We start from the raw sequence: 27,432 nt of genomic DNA on the forward strand, positions 1-27,432 counted from the left end.
TATCTCTTTCTGGTCCATGTGTACTCTACCCAAGCATAAAATTCTTGATTAACTGAGGACTTTAGTTACAAAAAGACAGAATTCAGGAGGAGGTATAATTAAATAGACAAACACAACTAAGCTTTTGAAACAGTAATTTATTCTGTTAACTTAATGTTGTAACATTTCATGTGTCGTTTTAACCCATCCGTTCTTTTAAAACCCTTTTCACATTTTTGGGATTAAAAAGTATCTAAATTCTTTAACCGGGCGTTCAGAAGGAGGGGGGGGAGCCCGACTGTTCTGATCGAATGGAAGCGGTTGTCGAGCAGTAGTGCGAGGCACTCGTTTGCGGCGCACTTCTGATTTGTCAAGAATACCTGGCACGACGTGTCAAAATAGTATCCCGTCCGCGATCTAGAGGTTACCAATACCGTAACGATAAAGGTAGTTACGCTCTAGAGGTTACGCAAAGGGCAAAATGGTTTAAATTCGCGACCGGTCTAGGAGCCACCAATAACATCCCGAGTAGAGGTGATTGCCCTAGAGTTTACGTGAAACACTACTTGACTATTTGTTTTCTTTGCCTCGAGTTTATCAAATACCGTATTAAATAAATGATGTTAACTTTAGGAGCACGTTCGCGACGGAAAGAAGAAAAAAGAAAATAACAAAATTAACCACTTGGTTACTTTTGTGTAACTTACTTTTATTTTTAAACACTTTACTTTTACTTTCAACAAAATTTGACATATGAGGAACCAGCGCGGTGTTTGATGTGGAAGATTAAAACCGCACTCGTGGAGGACCGTATGATAGCAGAGGCGGATTCTAACTACTCAGTCGACCGTTCGAGGGTAAAATTTTAACTGTGCCTCACTTCACAGTAGACTGGGTTGTAGCAGAAGCGGACTCTTACTACTCAGTCTACCTTCAAGGACTATCGTCTAGTCTGTCTTTCTCGGGACTTCCGGGCATTTTTATAAGAAGTAGCGGACCTCTGAGACGCTCTAGTTCGAGACGACGCAGGAAAATTTGCTGGAAAAATCTTGAAGGGGAAGGACAATAGCCAAAGAACCAATTGGCTAGAGATGCTCTAGTTCAGCCACTCAAAAATTGGCCCATCCCACATGCGGCTCATTCTCCTCCGTGCGTCAAGAGAAGGGAAAGTGATTTACTCACTAGAACCCTTCCTTTCTCTTTTACGTCTAAATTTTACAAAACTTTAATTTGACTTGATATTAATGTTAAGATAAAATATCGTTAATATTTACTAATGCTGGACACTGTTTGTTTATTCAACTTAACTTGTTGCAGAAAGAACGGAGAGAACCGCTTAATATTTCAATTAATGCTTGGGTGAATAAACGATCGATGCGTTACGGTATATAAACTAATACTTAAATACAAATAACGGTGGCCGTTATTATAACAACTTATAATGATAACATAAGTGTAATAGTATGTTAATAATAACAATCATAATAATAATAGTAGTAATCATAGTAAGAGTAGTTATAATTATAAAAGTAAGGGTAGTGGTAACAATAGAAATACCTTGCCTTTCGCGAGTTAATATCATTAAACTTACGGGTAGTTTTGACTGATTACAATGTTGCTAAGATAATGGGGAATTTCGGTAGAATTTCAGTTAATGTTTTTCACTTCTAGTCATTGGAGAGGGAGTCGGCACGTGGTGCTCTGGGGATTTAAAATTCCGTTACTTATATTGGAGCAGCCGCACGGACTCTTTCCCGACACATATGAGTCAAGGAAAGGGGAAAGAGCTATTGTTAATGATCAGCTCAGTTTTTCTGTTTTTTCTTACATGTTAAACGAGTTCAAAAATTTAGGCTATTGCCAGCGGTTTACGAAAAAATTCGGGAATGTAATAGAAAAAAGGGTAGCTCGGCGAATTATGCATCTATGAAAACCAAATGAACAGTTGATGATGTTGTCGTATGTGCTATTATTTGTCTATACGTATTAACTTTACGTTATTCTAATTTTTAACATCGTATCAACTTGTGCCAGCATTTACTATTGCACCCCACTTAAGCTGTTCCCAGTTGGACTTTTTGCCTCTATTAGTTTTTAAAGTTATTTTATTTCTCTGTATTAAAATGTATTTTATTATCTTGTTTACTTTTCGCTTCCAGTTGGCATAGGCCAACATGCGTTTGCGTGAATCATAGTTGGTCGATGTGCTGCAGCTACGAATAGAGTTTGCAGGTGATTTATCTCTTTTCAGATACACGTTGGTCCCTGTTTAAAAGTACATTTAAGTCAACACGGAAAATTCCGAAGAAACGAGCGGGCAAAAAATTATTAGTAATTTTACTTTACCGACGTAACAATATATTTGAAAGAATCATTTATAATTAACGTCTTCCACAGTTCGAATAATTCTATTAAATGCTAAATCAATATTTGGACAATGATGGAAAGATAATATTAGGCCTTTTACTAATTAAATAAACCAATTACTAATTATGAACCCAAAGTTCATATGATTAAAATAATTGATGAAGTAGGTAAAATTACAATCAAAGAATTAACAGTTCTTAACAATTCATCAGATTTTGAAGTCGATTATTTTCATTTACTTACGTAGAGTAAATTTATTTAAAATAATTAATTTTACAACTAATCTTGAAACAATTAAAATATAAAAAATAGTAATTAATAAAAATAAATTTACATCATACAAATATATATATACATATGTATATATACATGGACATAATATTGAAATAATTTTAATAAAATTTAATTTATTTAATATAAATACTCTTAAGATTTCGGTAAAATTATTATATCAAACTAAGAATTGTTAATATTTAATATTAAAATAATGAAAAATTAAATTATCATTATTTAAATAATAAAATTTTTTCAAATTGTTTTTTGTATTGAAGTAGCTATGTTATCAATACATCTCGTAAAGTATAAAAGTAAAATCATTAATTCACTTACATCATCAATTATTGTTATTGAAAATTGATAAATTTAAGGAACATGATATATAATAAAGTTAAAGAATTGATTTTAAAATTATGAGATAAAATATTTAATGATAAGGAGGTAAATAACTACTTAATAATAAAAATAAAGGTAAAATAAATAAATTTAATAAAAAAATGTAGATTAAAATATTTGTAATTAATTGATTGGAGGAGTTCGGGTTAAGCACTGGTAGGAGACGCACGTGAGTACAAGCTGCGGAGCAATTGTACACAAGAAAATAACAAGAACCGCAGAACAAAAGGTCTAGGGCATAAGGGAAAAAGGACCAACATGAAATACGAGTAATAGAGAAGCGGGAGGCACAGCAACAGGAAAAATATCAGAATAACGATATTCTAAGTCACAGAACGAGTTAACCTACAATAAAGAGGTTAGGCTTCTCCACAGCAGGCATAAAAGACGACGAGAAGAAGAACACAAGGAGCACGACTAACACACGTACAGGCAACGTGTCCAGCAAGACCGGGACGATCGTTAGAACATCAGCGGTGCAACAGACGATTCTCGAGGCAGGTTTCAGCAAGACAAAGAAAGACAAAGATAAGGAGCATGAGAAAAGTCTAGAGGAGGAGTCACAACCACGCTGGGTGGAGAGACTAGAGAGGAGCATTGGAGAAAGATTGGAAAAGTTAGAAAGGATGACGACGCAGAAATTAGATGACACACTAGAAGGGATCAGAGCAGAATGGAGGGAGAAGGAAGGAGCATGGGGGAAAGAGAAAGAAGAGTGGAGGGCAGAAAAAGGGGAGTTGGTGAAAAGAATCAGGACTTTGGAAATAGAGAGCGGCAAGAGAGAGAGAGAGAGAGAGAGAGAGAGAGAGAGAAAAAGAAGTTGAATGTCATCATTAAGGGACAGCAGTTTGAGGAGAAGAATTTGACAGAAGAAGTGGGTGACTTCTTAGATCGCACAGCGAGGCGCCGGGTGGTAGTCCAAACAGCGTTCATACTCAGGGGTAGAAAAGGTCAGAAGAAAGGAGACAGAGTCCTAGTGAAACTGAACACTATGGAAGACAAAATAGAAATCATGAAGAACAAGAGGAATCTAAACAAAGGAGTATACAAAGACAATGATCTAACAGAAAGAGAGAGAGAGATTCAGAAACACATAAGAGATGTAGCAAGAGAGAAGAGAGACGAAGGTCTCAAGACAGAGGTCGGTTGCATGAAGTGCTGTTTAGGAGACAAGTGGTTCAGATGGGATGAACGAGCCGGTTGTCTGAGAGCAGAAGAAAGAGAGTCAGAGAAGAGGACATATGGGAAGAGGGAGAAGAAGGGAGAAGGGTCAGAGTGTATTTTTGGAATGTGGCTGGCTTAGCAAATAAAGACAATGATTTTTGGAGATATATAGAGGAGTTTGACGTGGTGGGGCTAACAGAAATTTGGACGGAAGGAGTGGAGCAAACTGAAGAGCAAGCTAAGCAGGAACTTTGAATGGTGGCATACAGAAGCAACCAAAGAGCATAAGAAAGAGAGAGCGAGCGGGGGCATGTTTTACGGGGTAAGGAAAATGAGTTTGGTGAAAAGTGAAATCTGTGAATTTGTGGGAAGTAAAGTGCTAAGTTGGACAGGGTCAGTGGACAGTGAAAGGTGGAAAATAATATAAGTGTACAGCTAGGGGGTGGAATAATCGATGAGAACACTAGAAGAGGATGAATGGGAACCAGGACGGAAGCTTCTGATCGGAGGTGATTGGAACGCAAGGACAGGCAGCCTGGGGGACCCACTGGATCCAGAAGGTGAGACAATAATCAGGAAAGCAAAAGACAGTGTAGTGAATAGTGAGGGAAAGACCCTGGTGAATGAATTGAAAGAGAGAGGATGGGCAATAATGAATGGGACAGGAGAAGAGACTGGAGAATATACATATATAGGGGAGAGTGGCCGCAGCACGATTGACAACATTATAACTAACTCAGAGAGGGGAGAGAAACTTGAGAAGTTTACAATAGGAATAAGAGCCGACTCTGATCACCTTCTGCTAGTTGCAGAAATAAGGACAGGTCGGCCAATGGAGGAGGTGGCAAAGGAGGGGGACTCAACGTCAGGTAGGGTTGTGAAGGAGAGGTTATGGAATGAAGAGCTTACAAAGACCTATCATAAGAAGTGTGAAAACTTGAAGGCACAAGAAAGTAGCAATGACAACAGGATGCAAGAAATATTGGACAAGGTCGAACAAGCTATACCCAAAGTAGAGAGGATGGTGAAACAGGTGGCATGAGGGAAAAGACCATGGCATGACAAAGAGTGGGACGAACAGAAGAGAATGCTGAGAAAAACCTTGAGGGACTTGAGAAAAGGTGAGCTGAACCAACAAGAATACAGGAAAAGAAAGAGAGAATATAGGAGTTGGTACGCAGAAAAGAAAAAAATATATAAGGCAGAAGAGTTGAACAAGATCAGACAGATAAAGACAGAAAAGGAGGCATGGCAGTGCATAAACAAATACAGAAGAGAGAGACAGGAGGTATGCAGAGAGATCGATTTAAATACTTGGAAGGAACACTTTGCCAGAAGGTTGGGAGGCAAAGAGAGAAGAACGACAGAGAAACCAGCAGATGAGGGAGAAACAGGAATTGGAGGACCCGCGACAGAGGAACCTTTTACGAGGGAAGAAGTAATTAAGACGACAAGAAATTTGAAGAATAGAAAGGCACCAGGGGAAGACAAAACAGAAAATGAGGTGTGGAGCAAGATGCCATTTTTAATAGGGGAGGCTTTCTTTGAGTTGTTACAAAACATATTGAAGGATGGAAGGAAGGAAACATACCGGCACGATGGAAGACAGGTCTCATATTTCTGATATTTAAGAAAAGAGAGAAAGAGAGTGTAGAAAACTACAGATGGATCACGCTGGTAGACACAGCCTACAAAATATACGCAGGGCTGCTCAATGACAGGTTGATAAAAAAAGTAGATCATAAGCTGCAAGAGAGCCAGTTTGGCTTTAGGAAAGAAAGAGGAGTGACAAATGCGATTTACATAATCAACCACGCAGCAGACGTGAGACTAAGCAAGAAAGGAGGCAAGATGTACGCCTACCTTGCAGACTTAAAAGAAGCGTTTGATAGCCTAAACAGGAGCAAATTAAAAGAAAGTCTAGAAAGATTAAGCAACAACAAGGTGCTGAGCAAGAGAGTTCTGGAAATATATAAAGAAACATGCTGCAAAGTTAAAGTGGAAAACGAGATCTCAGAAGAGTTTTGGACAGTAAAGGGTGTTAGACAAGGATGCCCAATGAGCCCAACGCTGTACAATATATATATAGCAGACCTAGAAGAGTTTTTAGAAAGCAAAAGAGTAGGAGGTATAGTCATAGGTAAGAGAAAGGTTAGAACAATAATATGCGCAGATGACATAGTGCTACTGGCAGAAGACAAGGAGAGCATGAGAGATATCCTGAAGCAGTTCAGAATATATACAAAGATTAAGGCCCTAACAGTAAGCATTGAAAAGACAAAAATAATGATGTTTGAGAAATCCAAGAGAAAAGCAAGTAGAATATGGAAGTGGAATGATGAACGGATAGAGGAAGTTAAAAGTGGGAGAATTTAAATACTTAGGCTATGTCTTACAAAAGAATTTCAAGGCAGTCAAACATCTGAGAGAGAGAAAGAAAAAGGCAATGGTAGCTATGAAAAAGACCTGGAGCATTGGAGAGAGAATCTTCAGAAAAGACCTAGGAAGAAGATACAGGATGTATGATGCATTGGTAGAGAGTATAGAACTATTTGGAGCAGAGATATGGGGCTACAAAGAGGAAGACGGTATGGAGGGGCCCAGACGGAAATATGCAAAGTGGATTTCAAGGTTGGATAGGAACACGCCCAATTTCATATTACAGGAGAAGACAAAACAAAGGAGCTGCAGAGGCAAAGCAACAGTGAGAGCAGTAAGGTACGAAGAGAAAGCAAGAAATTCAGAAAAACAACTAGTAAAAGAATGTATCAAAGAGAAGGAGAGAGTAGGGTAACACACGCAAGCAGGATACTGGGCGGAACTGAGGAGAGAAACGCTGGAGAGGACTCTGAGAGGCAACGAAGATGTAGAAGAGCTTAGAAGAGAAGGCAGACTGTGCATACAGGTAGAAAGAAACCTCGAAGCTGAAGAAAAGATACAGAGGAAAAAGATAGAGGAGTCGAGATACAATACATTCTATGAAGAGTTACTAACGAAATCAAAAGGCATGCCCGAATATGCAAGGTCGCACCTAGAGGCAAAGGATAAAATAATGATTGCAAGGTTTAGATGTGGTAATGAGGTAAAAAACAGACAGCACTGGATGGGAGAGAGAGAAAATCAATGCAGGCTATGTAACAAGGAAGCAGAGTCAATACAGCACGTAGTACAGTATTGTAAAAATACAAGTCTGGCTATACAGTCAAAGAAGCACTAGATGAGAAGGGAAGAGGCCTTCTGATTCTGAAAGAGATAGAGAGGAGGAGAATACAGGCGCTAGGGAGTACTACGCAGGATAAGGAAGTTCAGCCCAGCGAGGAAAGTAAGGAGAGCGATTCCAACCACAGGGGTGAAGAAAAGAGCAGTGATTCGGTACAGCAAGAAGCAGAGCGGAACAGACCTATATAAAAAGGAGAGGAGAGCGGGAAGAAGTCACGAGTCGACCAGCAAAAGCACGTGGTAAGAGAACCGCAGAGTTACAGGTCAAGCAGGTGTGCATAACGAGAGTAAAGTAGACAAGAAAGAATGAACGGGCAAGCAAGCTGGGAGAGAGAAAGAAAGAAGAAGATCAAGAAGATGCTGGAGAAAGATGAGAAAGGCGATCTAGGCGAGTGGATGAGAGAGGTGGAAAGAGAGCTGTTTCGAGTCAAAGCATTTGCCTCAAACATAGGAAAAGAGAGAGAAAGGGAGAGGAAGATCGTCGAGGAAAGGCTGCAGAGATTGCAGAAAAAGAGAAAAGGAGAAAAAGAGAGAGACGGATGTAGTGGAAATAAACAAGAAGCTGTCAGGAATTGAAGAAAGGTTAGAATGGCTCGAGGAGGGAGAGAAATTCTGGGAGACCTGGGCATGGGATGTGGAGAAAGATACCAAGGAGATAGTGAAGAAGCAAGAAGCAAGAAGTGCAAAAGGAAAGCTCGAAGGTATAACTGGGAGAAAAACGGAAGAGGCTCGCCCAAGGAGAGAGGAGCAGGGAAAGCAAGGAGCGAAAAGAGAGGACAGAAAGGAGGGCAGAAGCAATAGGCTGAACAGGACAATATAGGGCCAGTGATGAGAGGTGTCCTAAAGGGAGCAGAGACATACACGACAGAGGAGAGTGGAAATGAAGTCTGAAGTGGTAGGAAGTGGCTAAGGGCGTGAGGAAAAAGTGGTAGTCAGAGGTGCTTAAGTCAGTGGTCAGTCATGCAGAGGCTAGTGAAAAAGTGTTAACAGAATTTAGTTAGGATATAATGGACTGAGAGAAAAATTTTGATCATTTTAATAAGTGCCTAAATAAGTGCTATATAAGTTTGGAATTTCGGTATAATTAACAATAATTTAATTGTAGGTTTTGAATTATTTAATTTTGAATATTTAAGTATTTGGAATCTTTACAATTTTCTGAATTTTTGTGTTTTCTTTTTTTCAATTTTGTTGGTAAATTTTTAATTTTGGAACATCTGAGTTTTTGTATCAGCGTTAAGACGAGATTCGAGTAAAGTAAAATGAGAATAGATAAAATTAAGTAAAGTGAAGTATAAGTTAAGTATAAGTATAGGTAAAGAGAATAATTTGTGATTAGTGACAGTCAAAAGATAGGTTGAGGTTAGACATGGTCTACGAAACCAAAACTTAAAATAAAATAACTTGAAAATAGAAGTAATTAGAGTAAGATAAAGTCAAAAGAATTGTGAAAGGAGTACAGGTAGTTGATTTGTAAACCCGTTCTTCTTTACCAACCCCAGTGGGGTGTGTAAGTAAAATAAATAAATAATTAATTCATTGTATGAAATTTGAATTTATAAGTTTGATTTACAAAATAACTATTTTTTTAAAATAAATATAGTCAAAAAATAGAGTTCAAATTTAAAATATTGATTTTGGAAATTAATGATAAACATAACTTTTTTTTTTAATTTTTTAAGAAATACGTCCGACTTTAGAGACCCCAGGACGCTGATTTATTTATACAGAACGCTGGTGCTGCCTATTATAAATTATTGTTCGGTCGTATGGACCCCCCATTACCAAAATCGTGTAGAAATTTTGGAAAGAGTCAATCATAATTTTTTAAGATTCATGTCATATAAGTAACGTAGACCTATGTCGTATCTGAGTCATGACTGCACTGCTATTGCGTCAATGTTGAATGTTTGTTCTGTAAAGTCTGGTCATGACCTCATTGACTGTTGTTTTAGTTATAAAATTGCACACGACCTCGTTAATTGCCCAAATCTTACAAGTCTCTTCGTTGCAAGATCAATCCCATATAATTTGAGACACTATGCGCCGGTTGTTAAGCGTACCTATATTAAAAATTTTTTGTTTTTTACACCTACTGTAAGACTGAGAAATGTATGGAACTATATCGCATCTTTAGATTGTGACTTACATGAGTTCGATAATTTTAACTGGTTTAAATCATATATGGTCCCACTTATTCTCAAATTCATGTAACGGCCCATAGCAGTAATTAATCACGTTGTATTAATTTTTAATTTTCAATCTTTATTTTTCTATTTGAAATGGCGTTTTATGGTGCCTTGTTTACAGTGTGTATGTGTTAACTGTTTCGTGCGACTTATTCGTTTGTGTTACCCGAGCACTGTCCATCAGAGCACTTATTATATTGATCTCTCGCCTTAACTTTACATTAGTATGTAATCTACACAATTACATGTAATGTGACTTTGGTCCTGTAAATTCTGCTAAATAAATAAATAAATAAATGAATTATTTACTTATTTTCATATTCATTATTTAATTATTTTTATAGTCATATTTATACAAAAATGTAACATTAAATTTAATAAACTTAGAATTTTTAATATTGTGATTAATTATTATTATGTCAAACATTGATAGTTACTACAATAAAATTTTTGAATTTTATTCTAATTTATTTAATTTTTGTTGTTTGAGATAGAGTTTTAGGATCAACTTCATTATAACCATTTTTAATTTATGATCAAAGTGATCTTTTGACTTAAGGACGTTTATCACAAAGATAGCAAGGGAAAAGTTCAGAGAGATAAGTGGAGCGCAAATATACCTATCAACGCTGGCAACTATTTCTCTCATGTGGATGTAATTTTATACACGCTTTTACGCATAATTGACTCCATCTTTCTTATGTTACAAAAAAAAACTAGTTAATTTATTTGAAAAATAAATAGGTTTCTTAAAATAAAAATTCGGAGACTTACACAAATTATGGTGACCTAGTAAGCTTGGATCAGATAGCACCAGAAAGCCAAGAGTCCAGCAAATAAGATTGACGAACACGAATAACGCCTGTATATCTACATACATGATTTTCACCTTCTCTCGCTGTCTACTCCGTGCCAAAATATTATTCAGCCTATTTGTTTTCAATATAAAATTGAATATTAATACAATAAATTGGTGTTATAGTTAAATGATTCAAAAATTCATTATTAATCATTTTTACATTCCAAAAATAGTTTTTTACTAAACATACGAATTGAAATTTCAAACAGCCTCTATTTTTTCTTATTGACTGGAGTCTTTCCTCACTGCTGCCCCCCGAGTTCGAACTATGTCGGTCGTCATCCCCAGAGCATTCCCATAAATGAAATTTTAAGTGATTTTTCCTTAAGGTTATATGTTACATTACGATTTTTTTAAATTAAACACTTAAAAGAGGGTACAGTTAAACAATCTGCCATTTTTGGTGGGTATTTTTTTTTTTTTTGCTTTCATGAATATACGTTTGACATTTGAATAATATTTGTCAAAAAGTCCTATGAGTGATAAACGCCATGAAGGGATATTCACTGGTATGTAATACTATCTCCTATTAAAGAAAGCAGTACTACAGGATGGTTTTTCTTAACTTTTAAGATACAAATATATTTCAGGTATTAAATATGGACTTGCATAATATGTAAAGTAGGAATTGAGCGTATGTGACAGATGTGAGCGTGACCTTAAAGATATTGGCCAGCCCACATACGAGGAGAATCACGTCAACTGTCCCAGCGCCGCCCGCTGCGGACGGCCCCCGCGAGCGTTAAACACGATGTTTTTAACTCATCGTTTCGGTCTCAAAACGTTAATAAAAAAATTGTCTAAACACCTACTCTCACGTATTTTTTCCTTAACTTTACAGTGGTGGCATCCATTTTATAAGATTTTACCTCTATAACCTTGAAAAATTCACGAGTTCAAAAAATACGTTGTATCTTCATGATCTTCAACTTTTGGCATTTTTTGGACTATCTAGATCGAAAGATTAGACTTTTTTACGTAGATATCGACAGCAAAAAAAAAAGGGGTTTTTCGTTTTTACGTAGTATTTAAACGACGAACACAACGGCAGTGTGTCCACTACGCGCAGTCTGCTACCGTCTCTCCGACTGGATGTAAACAAACATACCTATCCGTGGCGGTTTGCACATCGCAAAAAACTTTTTGATTGTTACTTTGTATAATAATGTGTATTATGTTTAAAACACAAGATTATGCTATCGTAAGTTCGAAGTTATCATAGGTTTCAGTACTATTTTAAATTCTCAATGTAATTTTGTTTTATAATTTTTTTTCGTAGCTTATGTGATTGTAATAGAGAATCAAAGTGAGCTTTATACTTACGCATTCATCGATGGTTTATTTTAGCAGTGATTTGGTTTTTTACAACTCATTTTTAATAAAAGTACTCAAAATAGTGAAATGTTGTAATCCATTGAATATAGATAAGTAATGGCGTATCACAACACTTTAAAAACAAAACTCATTTCCATCTTATTTTCAATCGCGTAAAAGATTTTAGAATTCCAGCCAAGTTGCATTTCCACGCTACCGCTCACGGGAAGAGAGCGTGTGATGGGATAGGAGCGAATATAAAACGTGGCGAGAGAAGGACGAGTTTGCAACTCTCTGCCGGCAATCACATTTTAACGGCGGAAGATCTTTTTAACTGAGCGGAGAATCACTGTAAAGAAACGAAAGTTTTTTTTAGTAGTAAATGTGAATGTAAAGAAACTGCCTTAAAACTGAAAGAACACATTTCTGGTGCAAGAACGATTACAGGAACACTAAATTATCATGGGTTTAATCCCATTAAGAATAATAAACTAATCCTAAAGAAAACGTCTTTAAGTAATCAATATGAAATATTCCCGAAATTAAAAGGACATAAAACGAGTGTGACTAAAAAGAAGCGGAAAACTAAGTGAAACATCGGTGTTTTTATTATTGAATATATTTAAATTTTATGGACATTCATTATGATTTATTTATTATAATATTCTTGTCTACATAAATAAATTTTATCAAAAAACTTATTACTTATCCATTGCAAACCCTCGTTTAATAACTATTGTTTACATCGCCAATACATACAGCTGAAAAGACCGTAGCAGACGGCACGCGGCAGACCCTCTGCCAACGCGGCCGCAGCCAGCGGCTCGCGCCGTCTCGTTCGTTGTTTAAATACGACGTAAAAACGAAAAACCCCTCTTTTATATTGCCGATATCTCCGTAAAAAAGTCTAATCTTTCGATCTAGATGGTTCAAAAAATGCCAAAAGTTCAAGATTATAAAGATATACCGCATTTTTGAGCTATTTTTTCAAGGTTATGGAGGTAAAATTTCAAAAAAACAGATGCTACTACTGGAAAGTTGAGGAAAAAATGCGTAAGAGAACGGGCGGTCTGCGGGGGCGCTGGGGTAGTTGACGTGATTCTCCCCATATTGGTTATATTTTATTGCGCCGTAATATATTGTTTATAACCGTTCATCTATTTAACATTAAAATATTAATTGACACCACACCCAATAATTATAGGTATACTTGTTGTAACGACAATTGCTCTACCTATGTACACGATATCGCTTTATAAAAGGTATATTTTTAGTGATAATTATATTGTCGGCCAAATAATTTAATAGACGTATAACTTCATATTTGGGTACCCAAGCACCCACTGCACTGGTTTTATTCGTGTACTCTATTTTATTTTTACATCTTTACTTTTAAAATCTTTTTCGCATTAAATTTTTAATTTCATTGATATACAAAAAAAAATAGTTTTAAACTTTATTTTTTTAATTAAGTCAGATGTATTCTAGCAATTTTTCTATAATTATCAATGAACGTTAAAAAACATTTCTCCCTATTTAATCCAATTGTATTGTGAGGGCAATTTAAATCAGTGTGAACTATTTAAAAAATATCTTTTGTCTGTTATTCTCAAATAGTAAATTATGCATCTTATTTTACTTACAAACAGCAAATTACTTAATATAATTTTAAATTTTTTTAGGCATTCTCTCAGCCAACTCATTTTCACATAGTATATTTAAACATTAAAAATTTACATGTCCCAAAATACAAGGCCATTTTTTCAAAGTTATTTTATCATTTTTCTCAGTACTCATAGCATTAGCGGTAATCTTAACATCATATTTTTAAATTTCACTTTGCGTTTTATGTTATGTATCAATTTAACACGCTGTAGCAAAAGAGGTACCTTCTTTATTATAAATTTTCGTCGTATTATTTTGGGTAATAACTTTATTCTTATCCATTACTTCAGCAAGACTAATAAAATTCGCAGTCATATCTTTTACATAAAATAAATTCGACATATCAATTGTAACAAATCTATCAAAAACTTTAAAATAACTTGAAACTTGTTCTAGTTTTATTGTTTATAAGCTTCTATCATCACCTATATTTACATTCACTGGATTTTTCAAATCAATATATTTAACAAAAATATCATCACGATTTAGTATATGATTCGTACAACAACTATCTAAAAGCCTATACGTTAACCTTTCGTTCCACTATGTATTGCAGAAGACTCGACGACCTTTGCTGAGAACGTACTAAGCGAGCCATTGCCAAGTATTCTGTTGTCACTCGTAGCCTCTGCCTCGTTATCCGCTTGAAACTCTGCCTCTGCCGTTGCTTCTGCTTCTTAAAGCTTCTCAATGCGCGCGATTTTCACGAAATTTTTGGCACCCGCCCGTTTGTGCTTAAACGCCATAGCCAGCATTGTTTACGTTAAAGCAATCTTTATTGAAATGTCCAATTTCAGCACAGCCATAACAAGTTCTTGTTCGTTTCTCATGACCTTTCAATTTCGACACGAAAGTGCAATTTTTATTGCAAAGCATTCAATTTTACGCTTGCACTAGAGTAGCGTCTCAGCCCAGCCCACCGACGACATGCCATCGTCGCAAGCAAGCGCTGGTGCCGAGGAGGGACTTTGACTAGTTCAGTCAAGCTCTTTCTCTCTCGCACGCGCTGGCGTACGGAAAGCGATGCCGCGCTTGATCACCGTGGTACCACGACCATCCTGCTTGCTCTTAGGCGCTCTCTTACCACGACAGCTGAGGCGAGGGAAAAAGCCGGAAAAGGAGTCGAGAAGAAAAGGGACCAAGGCCTGTCTGCGCGCGGGACGCCGCCAAGCCCGACGGCCTGTACGTGCTCTCTGGCCAAGAGTGCGTGCTCAAAAAAAGCCATATATAATTATTAACATTAATCTAAGTAACATTTACATTGAGTTTCTCTTTATTAAGTTATGTACAATTAGCTCAACGTTGTAGCATTAAAGTGATATTAAACATACTTGTGCGTACACATCCTTATTACTCGAATCCTCGCCCACTTCTGGTGATGTTCTCAATAAGTAATTCACTTTTTCTTTTTCTGACACTGTAGCGTCTGCAGCTTCCAACTCGTTCACTACTTTTTCCAATTCACTTATAAAGGTTGATGACTCCCAGTAATCTTTCAATCCGATTCTTTCCAATTTGTTTCAACATATTATCTGTAGTTCTGTCGATTCCTTCAAGTACATTCCATCAAACGTTTTAATAATCTTCATTCTCGTGTCCAAATCACCGACAAATTCCAGCTGCTTGTTTGAAATAACACTGTATGTATTATTAATGTTTTTTAAATCCATTTCAACCCATTCGTCTTCCTTGTCCATCGATATTTTCTCTTTTTCTATTACTTTTGCAAATATATTCAATTTTAAAAATCCTTTTCTTCCAGTGTGCAGTCTTGGGCATTAAATACAGGTACTGAAACTTCCACTATCTTGATATCACTTATATCAGTTCTCGAACCTTCTAGACTTTCCGATTCTTCTTTTTCTTTGTAAATATACTCTTTTAAAACCAGTATATCTTTGATTATCTTTACAAAAACTTTTTTTAACTTCTCAGTGTTGGATTGACACTTTTTTTTATCTGTGATCACTTGCATATAATCTCTTCAATTTTAAAACTTGAACAGGGCACGTGAACAACAACGGTACATTTTCACAAGAACTTTTTCTCGATTTTCAGTGTTGGATTTACACTTTTATCACATGTAACCACGGAGCTGCTACCATGTTGATATGAAGCTGAAACTAGCAGACAAATTCCAGCAGCGATACCTTCAAATAACAAATTCTACTTAGGGTAACCTTAAAAGAAAACCAGGTACCTTTCTAATTCAGTAAAATAAAATGGTACCTGTCTCAGTTTTAAGGATACTCAAGGTATAAGTTGTTATGCGACGGTATCGCTGCTGAAATTTGTCTGCTAGTTTCAGCTTCATCATGTTGATATAATGAGAAACTTATTCCGTGGATCGGGGAATGAGTAAACACACCTTGTAATAAGTAGTTACTAAGATTTAATGAAGAGAGAACATAATTGTAATAAAGATACACAATACAGCCAACGACAAACGCCTGCTTGCATGCATGACCACATACTTTGACGGGCAGATGAGATCTCTCTAGCCTGTGTGTGCTTCGTCAGCACCAAGCGTCCGCAAAGCTGTATTTTGCGGTTGCCTAGAGATAGCGCCGCTAGTCCATCTCCCTTATATCTGCAGTACAATGCCAATTATGGCGTGGCTTCTCTTTCCCCTTCGCACCTTTCATCTCCTCACGATTAAGTCTAAGAACGCACAGATCCACAGATTACTATTCTGTAAAATAACATTCACGCATACCATAATGTAATTGAAGTAACACAATGCACTCTATATACGAACCTTATCAAATGTACAACCTACGATTTGTGTACTAACTATATACCTACTAACAATTTTTGCCAATAAAAATCCATTCACTACTTCTACTACATCAGTACAATATACTCAAAGTCTTCAGTATACATGTATCACATTCTTATTACTCAATAACTCTCATAACATTATCTGTGTTAAATGCGCAGCACGTTGATTTAATAAGCGGGAGAATATTAAAAGACATCCTCCATTTAAATAAAATTTCTTTTTGGTTGTTACAGTATTTACCTGTTACTTAACGAGATAATCCTATGTCTTTATCAGCTAGTGTTATCGATCCTGAAATTAAAAAATGTCATCTAGCCTTTTAAAGAATAAAGCATTTAATATGCACATTATTAACCAGACAAATGAAAAAACCAATAAAGTCAATTCAGCATCACTCTATCAAAGATCAGAATTTTAAGAAAAAGAAGCGGTGGCACATAATGCTATAAAATATCAGTTGTATCCTTATCCTTTCAATATTTTTGATGAAGCGGGACACATACAAAAATTATAAGAAATCAGAATTGTACAAAATCTTTGGTCTTTCCTAAGCTTTGTCGGATAGTGTGAAAATTGCTATTATGCAATTAACAGAGACTGGCTCTTGCATTACGTAGTGTGGCTTTACATTAAAACTTTACAACAAATCTTTGAATGTATTATGATGTTCAACATCAAACTAGTATGTTTGATGATTTTATTCTAAAGTTTGTATACGCGCGCACTTTATTTTTCTTTAGTTTTTTTCTTTAACCAATTGCGTGCGTATGATGGCCCTACGTGACCATCAATCATACTGCTCCGCGTCAGATACATATATATTACTTTGGCTGCTTGCGACTGCTATTCTGTGAGGTGTGAGCAACAGCCAGTCCACCTAGCACGCTCGAGCCAGGCAGTCCATTAAGCCGCAGTTGTCTTCGATCATGTGGGTCAAACAGTGTGCCGAGATCGTGCTGAGAACTCACGCACACTTGTGCGCAGCCAGCCTCCGATTGGCTAAGCGACTGCGCGTCGTTTAAACGTCTGAAACTCTAAGACACAGCGCTCAAAGCCCGAACATATAAAACCCAAATGCCTAATCCCCGATAACCCAGTGCGCTAAAGGTAATTTTATGCTATTAAGTCTAAAGTACGCCCTGTAACTCAACCCAAGTAAAGAATCTCAATAAACCCAATAAAGTTATGTTATTAAAACAACTTTCTACCACTAATCGGTTGAATCCTAAGCGGCTAATCCCCACCGACCCAGTGCGCTTCCTTGGCCGCACTTTTTTTTATTTATTGGTAAGCAAAATCTCAAGCAGCTGATCCCCAACGATCCAGTGTGCTTACTTGGCCGCACTTTTTTTCATTTATTAGTAAGCAAAATCCCAAGCGGCTAATCCCCAAGGACCCAGTGCGCTTACTTGGCCGCACTTTTTTTTATTTATCAGTAAGCAAAATCCCAATCAGCTGATCCCCAACGACCCAATGCGCTTACATGGCCGCACTTTTATTTTACTATTAATTACCAAAATTCCAAGCATCTAATCCCTAACGACCCAATGGGATCACATACCACGATATATTATTAATTTGAATATCAAATCGATTTCAGTTGATATAAAAAATTAATGACAAAGAAAAGGAAGTCTCAGCATAATATGAAGTAGGCCGAACTTACAGAATCTTAACGACTCTGCACACCTAAAAGCTTCGCTTCCTAAAGGAAAGAAAAGTTTAACATCTGAGTAAGTACGATTTATGCTAAATTGAGAATAAAATTTAAATAACAAAAGCATACACAAGGAAAGGGTAAGCTACAGTTGATACTATCAACATATGGAAGTTTGTAATCCCTTATGTCGTGTAGTGCACTAGCTCATTTGGTTACGGAGTATATTTTGGAACTAGAAATTGTGAGTTTGAGACTTAAAATTTTTCTTTTTTTTTTTCTTCTTTTTTTTTTACTGTGTTTGTAAATACATTCAGATATTTATTTATATATTAGTAACTACATACAAGCATGCATGCATAATAATCTAATTCGAGTAACGCAATAACTTCTGTTCGCACATTTAAAAAAAAAATTTTTTTTTACCTAAAGTTGAAGGGATTTAATCATCGCTAGCTGACCAATACGTTCATTGCTTGCTTTTTTGTTTATTTAATAAATAAACAAAGCTTTAAGCAGCTAATACCCAATTACTTAAAGCTATCACTTGGCCAAACATTCATTTATTTATTAATTAATCATTTAACATTTCAAGAGTCTTAGCCTAAGTAAGTTAAAGCGCTCGCTCGTCTGCGCTTTCATTTATTTGCGAAGTATGTTACATTTCGAGAGCGTTTTCTACTGTCAAGTAATTCGAAGTGCTTCCTTGGCCACAGTATTAGTTATTTATTAAGTATTGATCGTTTCAGATCCTTATCCCAAGAAATTTGAATTGCTCGATTGTGTGCGCTTTTATTTATTCAATGAATGCATTCAGTATTAATATTATAATGAATAAAACGATTATAAACTAGTTATACAACTACAGTTGTGCGATGTATTGGTTCAGCTGGACAAGATGTTTTTTGTGTACCCGAAATGTTGGAATACAAGAATTGCAAGCAGAATTTTCTTTTGTTTTTGAGTATTCCACGAAGAAACACAAAAAAAAATTTATGTTCGTCATTTCTAACGGTTAGATTATCGAATTCTATATAATTTTTCAATATTTTATAAACTTACCCATTTATTTAATGAGCTGTGAGTATTATTGCGCTTATTATTTTCATAATTTTCATACTATGCAGCGATTTAGTTACTTACTAAACGCAATAATTTTTGTAAATTTTTAAAGATCTCTATTTTTAAAATCTCTATTTTTAAAATCATCCTAAAGTAAACTTTATATTTTGAGTTATTGTATTTCGCACCGAAACAAACAAATTCGCGATGGACGTGCAGAAGCATGCTCGCGCGCGTGTCAACTGTCAACACACGTCAAAGCATCGCAAACAGCGATCTATATATCTCTCTTTGGTCTGGATGTCTTCGTAAAGCAACTGCTTCTCCCAACTTCCTGCGGATGTATAAGGTGTTTTATCAATTTTTGTGTAAAAGTGTGTCAAAAACACACACATACATGCGTGGTGTGAGTAGGAGTTGTACTGTGTCGCGTAAATAATTGTAGCAACGTCTGTAGATTCTGCTTTTACGTGAATTTTTGTAACCTTTGTATTTAAGTTGTGACAGTCTCTGCACTCAACTTTACTTGTTCGTTGTTGTTAGCAGAAAGTCTATCATCATGAATATCTTGATAATTCTATTTTTTTCTATTTTCACATTAGCTCTTGTTATCGCGATTTTTTTTAGTTCTTTTGTTTTTAACCTTGATGACATCACTAACAACAAGCGACCAAAGAAAAGCGCAACTGTAACACCGAAAAAAAGACGGTCGGCTATTTTGTTCCAGGAAGACTGGTTGAGCGATCCGGTATTAAAAGATTGGCTTGTAAAGCACGCGACCGATAAGCAAAAGGCTTACTGTAAAGCTTGTCAAAAAGATTTCAAGTTTTTTAGCAAAAGTGACTTGATTGCTCGCAGCACAACTTTTACCCACGTCGATAATTTAAACGCCGCGATCGATTCAGGTACCATCCTAACAGTTGTTAATGAAGGACTATCTTTTCAAGATAGAATTCATGCCTTGGAAATGCGCGTATCGATGTTCATTGCGCAAAACCCCGTCAGTGTTCGAATAGTAAACAATTTAATTCCTTTCATTAAAAATCTTGTCGAGGATTTTCAAGCCGTGAGAAATATTCGTATGAAAGAAGATAAATGTGCAAAAGTTATTAATAACGTTTTGTATAAAAATGAGTTTGAAAATTTAACAAGTATTTCAAATAATTGTTATTACTCGGTTTTTATTGACGAAAGCACCGACATTACTAATAAAAAATTGCTTTGTGTTTGTGTACAAAATTTTTCACCGCAAAAAAATTCGGTTGTCCAACAACTTTTGCAATTAATTGAAATCGACGCTCAGAAAGGTAGTGCACAAGAGTTGTTGCGCGTGTTTGAAAAATTCCTTGACGATAATTCAATAAACATTAAAAATATAGTTGCTCTTTCGTGCGATTACGCTAGTGTAATGGTCGGCAAACATAACAGTTTTCAAAAATATCTTCGGGATTATGTTCCTAATTTAATTGTCCGGAATTGTATATGTCACTCGGCCGCGATCGTGGCAAATAATTGTTGTAGTATGCTTCCTAAAGAAATAGAAGAACTTGCTCGCTCAGTGTACTCTTATTTATCTTCTAGTCCAAAACGCACCGCGGAATTGTCGAAAAATTTAGAATACTTGAATTTGCCTGATAACAAAGCGCTCAAATTTTCGGGAACACGATGGCTCGAAGCTTTTAAATGTTACGATTGTCTTCTTTCTATGTGGCCAGCTTTAATTGCTTTTTTTTCGATAGAAGTTTTTGAAAAAACATGCCTGTCGCGTGAAAAAAATGGGCCTGAATCGAACGCGGAAAAAATATTTAATTTACTGCAAAATAATGCTGTTAAAGCCTACGTAAGTTTTTTACATTTCAACCTAAATTTCTTCAACTCTTTTAATACAGCCTTTCAATCGAAGGCTTATAAAACACACCAGATTAATGAATCTATAAAAAGATTATTAATATAACTTGCAAAAAATTTCATAAATGTAATCGTAATAGAAGATATCTTTTTACCAAATTTTGATGTAATGGAAAATCTGATGTCCTTGGAAAAAATCTATACAGGACCCTTATGCTCGGAAATAGAAGGAAAATTAGCAAAAGAGGAAGTTGAAAATTTACGGAGTAATTGCAAAAATTTTTACATTCCCGGTTTTCATGAGATCAAAAAGCGTTTTCTTCGAAACGACGATATTTCCAAACATTTAGATTTTCTTAATCTACAAGTAGTGTTAAATGAAACGGAACGACAACGATATCCAAATTTAAATATTATTTTAAAGTATTTTCTATTTTTGGATGCCGAAACTGTTGCTAATGTGGCAAGATGTTCATACAAAGTTTAACGAGTAGGAAAAAAATTTATTAATGAATTTTGATACGGAAACTTTTTGTAGTAAAATCATAAACTTAAAGAATCAGGCAAACGAATGTCTTCATCCCGCGGTAACATCTTTAGTTAAATTAATTTTCGCTATACCTCACTCAAACGCGGAACCTGAGCAAACTTTTTCTGCTGTAAATAAAATTAAGGATGAAAAAAGTAATCAAACTAGTATCCCTTTACTTAATGCGCGATGCTTTTTGAAATCGTACGAAAAAGCGTATAATATTAATTGCAAAAACTTAGTATTGACGGAAAACCATTTTAATAAATTCAACAGTGCTAATATGTACTCCAAGTAAATTTTCGACTAACTTAGCTATATATTTTGTTACAATAAATTCTGATTTGATACTAGAGACAGTATTCTTGCAGTAAGTTTAAGTGGTTTAGGGCTTAGAGATCTTTTTAATTAGAAAATTGTTGCTAGATCTTAAACTTTACTGACTAAGGATAAGAGTTTTATTACCAAATTAAAGTAACATTACCAAAGAATTAAAAATAAGATGGATAAGTCAAAAAAAGGTCTCTTGGCGTGGGTAGTCCACAGTTGAAACTAATGTGTAAGTAAACTGAATTAAATTTTTTTTCAAACTAAAAATATGACATGTTATGTATTCTAAAAAAATGTCAAAACATCATTATTCTTTAGACACTTTAGCAAAAAACACAATAGTTTCAATAAAAAATCCAACGCGCCATAGACGGTACCTCTTCGGTGGTGTAGAAACCTGTCTAATGAAGAAAAAAATTAAAAAAGTAGCTACCAAAAAAAAACATAAACAAACATAAGAACAGTTCTAAAATTATATGAAAACTATATCAGGCTTTTTATATTGAGTTATTATAATTGTTTAGTTCATTGTATAAATGAGTGTATTCACTTAATAAATAAAAGCACACACAATCGAGCAATTCAAATTTCTTGGGATAAAGCTCTGAAACAATCAATACTTAATAAATAACTAATACTGTGGCCAAGGAAGCACTTCGAATTACTTGACAGTAGAATACGCTCTCGAAATGTAACATACTTCGCAAATAAATGAAAGCGCACACAAGCGAGCGCTTCAACTTACTTAGGCTAAGACTCTTGTAATGTTAAATGATTAATGAATAAATAAATGAATGTTTGGCCAAGATATAGCTTTGAGTAATTGGGTATTAGCTGCTTAAAGCTTTGTTTATTTATTAAATAAACAAAAAAGCAGGCAATGAACGTATTGGTCAGCTAGCGATGATTAAATCCCTTCAACTTTAGATAAAAAAAAATTTTTTTTTAAAATGTGCGAACAGAAGTTATTGCGTTACTCGAATTAGATTATTATGCATGCATGCTTGTATGTAGTTACTAATATATTAATAATTTCAGAATGTATTTACAAATACAGTACTACACGACACAAGAGATTACAAACTTCCATATGTTGATAGTATCAACCGTAGCTTACCCTTTCCTTGTGTATGCTTTAGTTGTTTAAATTGTATTCTCAATTTAGCATAAATCGTACTTACTCAGATGTTCAACTTTTCTTTCCTTTAGGAAGCAAAGCTTTTAAGTGGGCAGAGTCGTTATGATTCTGTAGGTTCGGCCTACTCCATATTATGCTGAGACTTCCTTTTCTTTGTTATTAATTTTTTATATCAACCGAAATCGATTTGATATTCAAATTAATAATAAATCGTGGTATGTGATCCCATTGGGTCGTTGGGGATTAGATGCTTGGAATTTTGGTAATAAATAATAGAATAAAAGTGCGGCCAGGTAAGCGCACTGGGTCGTTGGGGATTAGCCGCTTGAAATTTTGCTTACTAATAAATAAAAAAAAGTGCGGCCAAGTAAGCGCACTGGGTCCTTGGGGATTAGCCGCTTGGAATTTTGGTAATTAATAGTAAAATAAAAGTGCGGCCAAGTAAGCGCATTGGGTCGTTGGGGATCAGCTGATTGGGATTTTGCTTACTGATAAATAAAAAAAAGTGCGGCCAAGTAAGCGTACTGGGTCCTTGGGGATTAGCCGCTTGGGATTTTGCTTACTAATAAATGAAAAAAAGTGCGGCCAAGTAAGCACACTGGATCGTTGGGGATCAGCTGCTTGAGATTTTGCTTACCAATAAATAAAAAAAAGTGCGGCCAAGGAAGCGCACTGGGTCGGTGGGGATTAGCCGCTTAGGATTCAAGCGATTAGTGGTAGAAAGTTGTTTTAATAACATAACTTTATTGGGTTTATTGAGATTCTTTACTTGGGTTGAGTTACAGGGCGTATTTTAGACTTAATAGCATAAAATTACCTTTAGCGCACTGGGTTATCGGGGATTAGGCATTTGGGTTTTATGTGTTCGGGCTTTGAGCGCTGTGTCTTTGAGTTTCGGACGTTTAAACGACGCGCAGTCGCTCAGCTAATCGGAGGCCGGCTGCGCACAAGTGTGCGCGAGTTTTCAGCACGATCTCGGCACACTGCCGGTCAAAAGCACAGTTCTTTCATAAACTATTTTATTTAATAGCTCACGTGATTACATACCAAGATTTGTTTATACATATACATAGTGATTTCTGTTACCAAACTCTTATATCCATTGCTATCTTTTAATTTCTACACTATTAAAATTGTACCCAGTGTTAATAAGTTATATATTTTACTTTGAATTAACTGTTAAGTGCTGTGCTCCATTATTATATTCGAATTAAACCTGGTCACCCCTTTCTTTCTGATATTCTCCTCACCTAGTAGATCCGGCATTTTTTTATCAATACAGTCCACTCATCATTCAATCAATCCCGAACATATGATTACATTACGCCTAATTTTTAGCACGATTATAACGTTATTTTTCAAGGGTTTAATAACGAGATTCTTGGGTTAAAATCATACGAGCAGAGCAGAACAGATAAAAGGATAAAGCAGTAGCAGCAGATTTTTTCGGTTTTTGCTGCAGTTCACGAAAAGCTTATAACTAATCAAGCTACAATTTTGTCTCTACATTTAAGACTCTAATATTTACCTTGTGACCTAGTTTTAGCTCTTAATATTGTACAGAACTCTAGTTATTGAGTTTTTAAAAAATGGTCAAAAGTGGCAGTTTTCGTCGATCTGAGAAAGAACTGCTGAAGCTATTTGAACTCAAAGTGGCTGACGACTACCTTAACTATAAGTTAAAATGATCCAACACTTCGATTAATGTAATTTTATTTAAAAACACAAGTATTTTTAGTACATTTGCAGGTTTATTGGAGACCTGTCACTTAGACCATAGACCAGTGCTGAGAGTATCGTCTACTATCAATATTTGACAACCAACATCCAGGTCACTACAGTATTAATTATTTTTTAATTCATGATATTATTTAGTATTTAATGAATGAACATTTTAAAGTCAAACAAGAATCATAAGCTCAACTAGCTTAACTAGAATAGTTAAAAAAAATTAGATTTCAGTTGGATATTATAATTATAATGGACACTGACATGTCTCTGATTAATTTAGAGCTTATTGTAGGTAAAAAACGAGTGTTCTAGAAAAAACTAAGGACCCTCAAGCTCCTCCGAGCTAGGCCTCTAAAGAATCTAATAGTTTCTAAATAGGTCAACTACCTATTCCAAAGGTTAAAAAAATTTTAATATCCTAAGAAAACTTTGACTTAATAGATGGATAAAAAAAAGTTTACTAACCAAAAACTTCAGTACCGTTTGTTGTTTATTTAGTACTTAAAAAAAGATGTACAGTAATTTGAGTCTCAATGATCCAAAATTCAAAAATAACTCTTAGAGAAGCATCAGCTTGCAGCCTATGAAAGAGTATTTTTTCTACTGTTCTCCTACTGCAATCATTTCATACGAAAACTTCATTTTCAAACCATTCTGTAACGAATTACTTTTCTCTTTTTATCACATGTATATACATATAACATGTATAATCAAGTAGTTAAGCATCACACCAAAGTCTTAGACTAAGTAACTGTTACATTTAACCTTTTGGTCAATCAAATTTTCAGGGAATTTCAACGCAAAAATACCAACAGTAATCCCTATGATTGGTCATTACTCAACTGAAGGGATAACAGGACTTTCGTCTGAAGGAAAAATAAATATGTTCAGGAACTTTTTGTATAAACTGTAATCGACATCAGAAACTCCAGAATACGACAATGATTCGTTTTGATTGAGAAATTGGACACATTAGCAGGGTTGAAAATAATCTGTTTCATTACAAAATGGCAATCAAAAGGCAATGATGATGAAAAATCAATAAACAATTTTTGTAGCTTACATACAATTACTGAAAAATGCTGACAAAGTATTTACCGGGTAACTACCAATAACTTAACAATGCATGAGATAGATTTTAATTTTCTTAATAGCAGTAATCTCCTCGGACAACATAACCCAAAATGTATGAAGAAAAGCTAAACAAAATATCACTGTTGAATTCTGTTGTACCAATCGTTAATGTCAGGACCACGGTGCAAGATAAGACAGGTGATGGAGGTGGTACGAAGTACCACTGTTAGACCAAGAGCTGAGGCCGAAGGGTGGTCAAAATTTGAACCAGCCGCCAGGGGTCATACCATGTAACTATGTCTCAGTACGTCGGCCTATGTTATAACATAGGCCTGCAAAGCAAAAAAAAGTTACATGGTACGGACCCGGGCACCACCAGCGCTCGGAGACAGAATATTTTTTCCGAGGATGCAAGGTTTAAGTTGGTAGCACCTTGCATCCAGCACTCTCAAAAGTAACTGCCAAACTTGCGGGAAATTCAAATTGGCTATATGAAGCAAAACGCAAAACCCCAGATAACTCGACAACATTTCATACACCATAACTCGATAAATTAATCCTAAGCTATTTAACCCAATAACCCAACGCGCCTAAAAGCAGTACCACAAGCTTTCATGATTAAAAAAATACAATAAACAATAACGCAAGCGCCAATCCCCACACAACCCGGGGCGCTTACTGGCCGCTTTATTTATTAATTAAAAAAAATAAAACAACACAAGCACCAATCACCACACAACCCGGAGTGCTTACTGGCCACTTTGTTAATTAAAATAATAAATAAAATAACACAAGCGCCAATCCCCACACAACCCGGGGCGCTTACTGGCCGCTTTGTTTTTTAATGTAATAAATAAAATAACACAAGCGCCAATCACCACACAACCCGGGGCACTTACTGGCTGCTTTGTTTATTAATTAAAAAAAATAAAATAACACAAGCACCGATCATCACACAACCCGGAGCGCTTACTGGTTGCTTTGTTAATTAAAATAATAAATAAAATAACACAAGCGTCAATCCCCACACAACCCGGGGCGCTTACTGGACACTTTGTTTTTTAATGTAATAAATAAAATAACACAAGCGCCAATCCCCACACAACCCAGAACGCTTACTGGCCGCTTTGTTTTTTAATGTAATAAATAAAATAACACAAGCGCCAATCACCACACAACCCGAGGCGCTTACTGGCCACTTTGTTAATTAAAATAATAAATAAAATAACACAAGCGCCAATCCCCACACAACCCGGGGCGCTTACTGGCCGCTTTGTTTTTTAATGTAATAAATAAAATAACACAAGCGCCAATCACCACACAACCCGGGGCACTTACTGGCTGCTTTGTTTATTAATTAAAAAAAATAAAATAACACAAGCACCGATCATCACACAACCCGGAGCGCTTACTGGTTGCTTTGTTAATTAAAATAATAAATAAAATAACACAAGCGTCAATCCCCACACGACCCGGAGCGCTTACTGGACGCTTTGTTTTTTAATGTAATAAATAAAATAACACAAGCGTCAATCCCCACACAACCCGGGGCGCTTACTGGCCACTTTGTTTATTAAAATAATAAATAAAATAACACAAGCGCCAATCCCCACACAACCCAGGGCACTTACTGGCCGCTTTGTTTATATATTAAAAAAAATAAAATAACACAAGCACCGATCACCACACAACCTGGAGCGCTTACTAGTTGCTTTGTTAATTAAAATAATAAATAAAATAACACAAGCGCCAATCCCCACACAACCCGGGGCGCTTACTGGCCGCTTTGTTTTTTAATGTAATAAATAAAGTAACACAAGCGTCAATCCCCACACAACCCATGGCGCTTACTG

At 35.7% G+C, this 27,432-nt stretch overlaps 1 protein-coding gene across 5 annotated transcripts in view; it reads right to left on the bottom strand.

Moving 5' to 3' along the window:
- The window catches only part of LOC106644325 (BRISC and BRCA1-A complex member 2), a 258,139-nt gene extending 232,399 nt beyond the window's left edge, over positions 1 to 25,740 (bottom strand). For 2 of the 5 annotated variants that reach the window (XM_089589222.1, XM_089589216.1), the window contains exon 1: positions 25,573 to 25,740. The gene's annotated coding sequence lies outside the window, so the exon portion shown is untranslated. Of the gene's footprint in view, positions 1 to 24,970 lie in introns of all 5 variants that reach the window. The other 3 variants (XM_089589220.1, XM_089589218.1, XM_089589217.1) reach the window with 3 other exon arrangements.
- Between the last annotated feature and the right edge of the window lie 1,692 nt (positions 25,741 to 27,432).

The sequence above is a fragment of the Copidosoma floridanum genome, unplaced genomic scaffold, assembly GCF_036245765.1.
Source record: "Copidosoma floridanum isolate Cflo_tuat_1 unplaced genomic scaffold, Cflo_Japanese_pri ptg000008l, whole genome shotgun sequence".
In the NCBI taxonomy this organism is placed as follows: Eukaryota; Metazoa; Arthropoda; class Insecta; order Hymenoptera; family Encyrtidae; genus Copidosoma; species Copidosoma floridanum.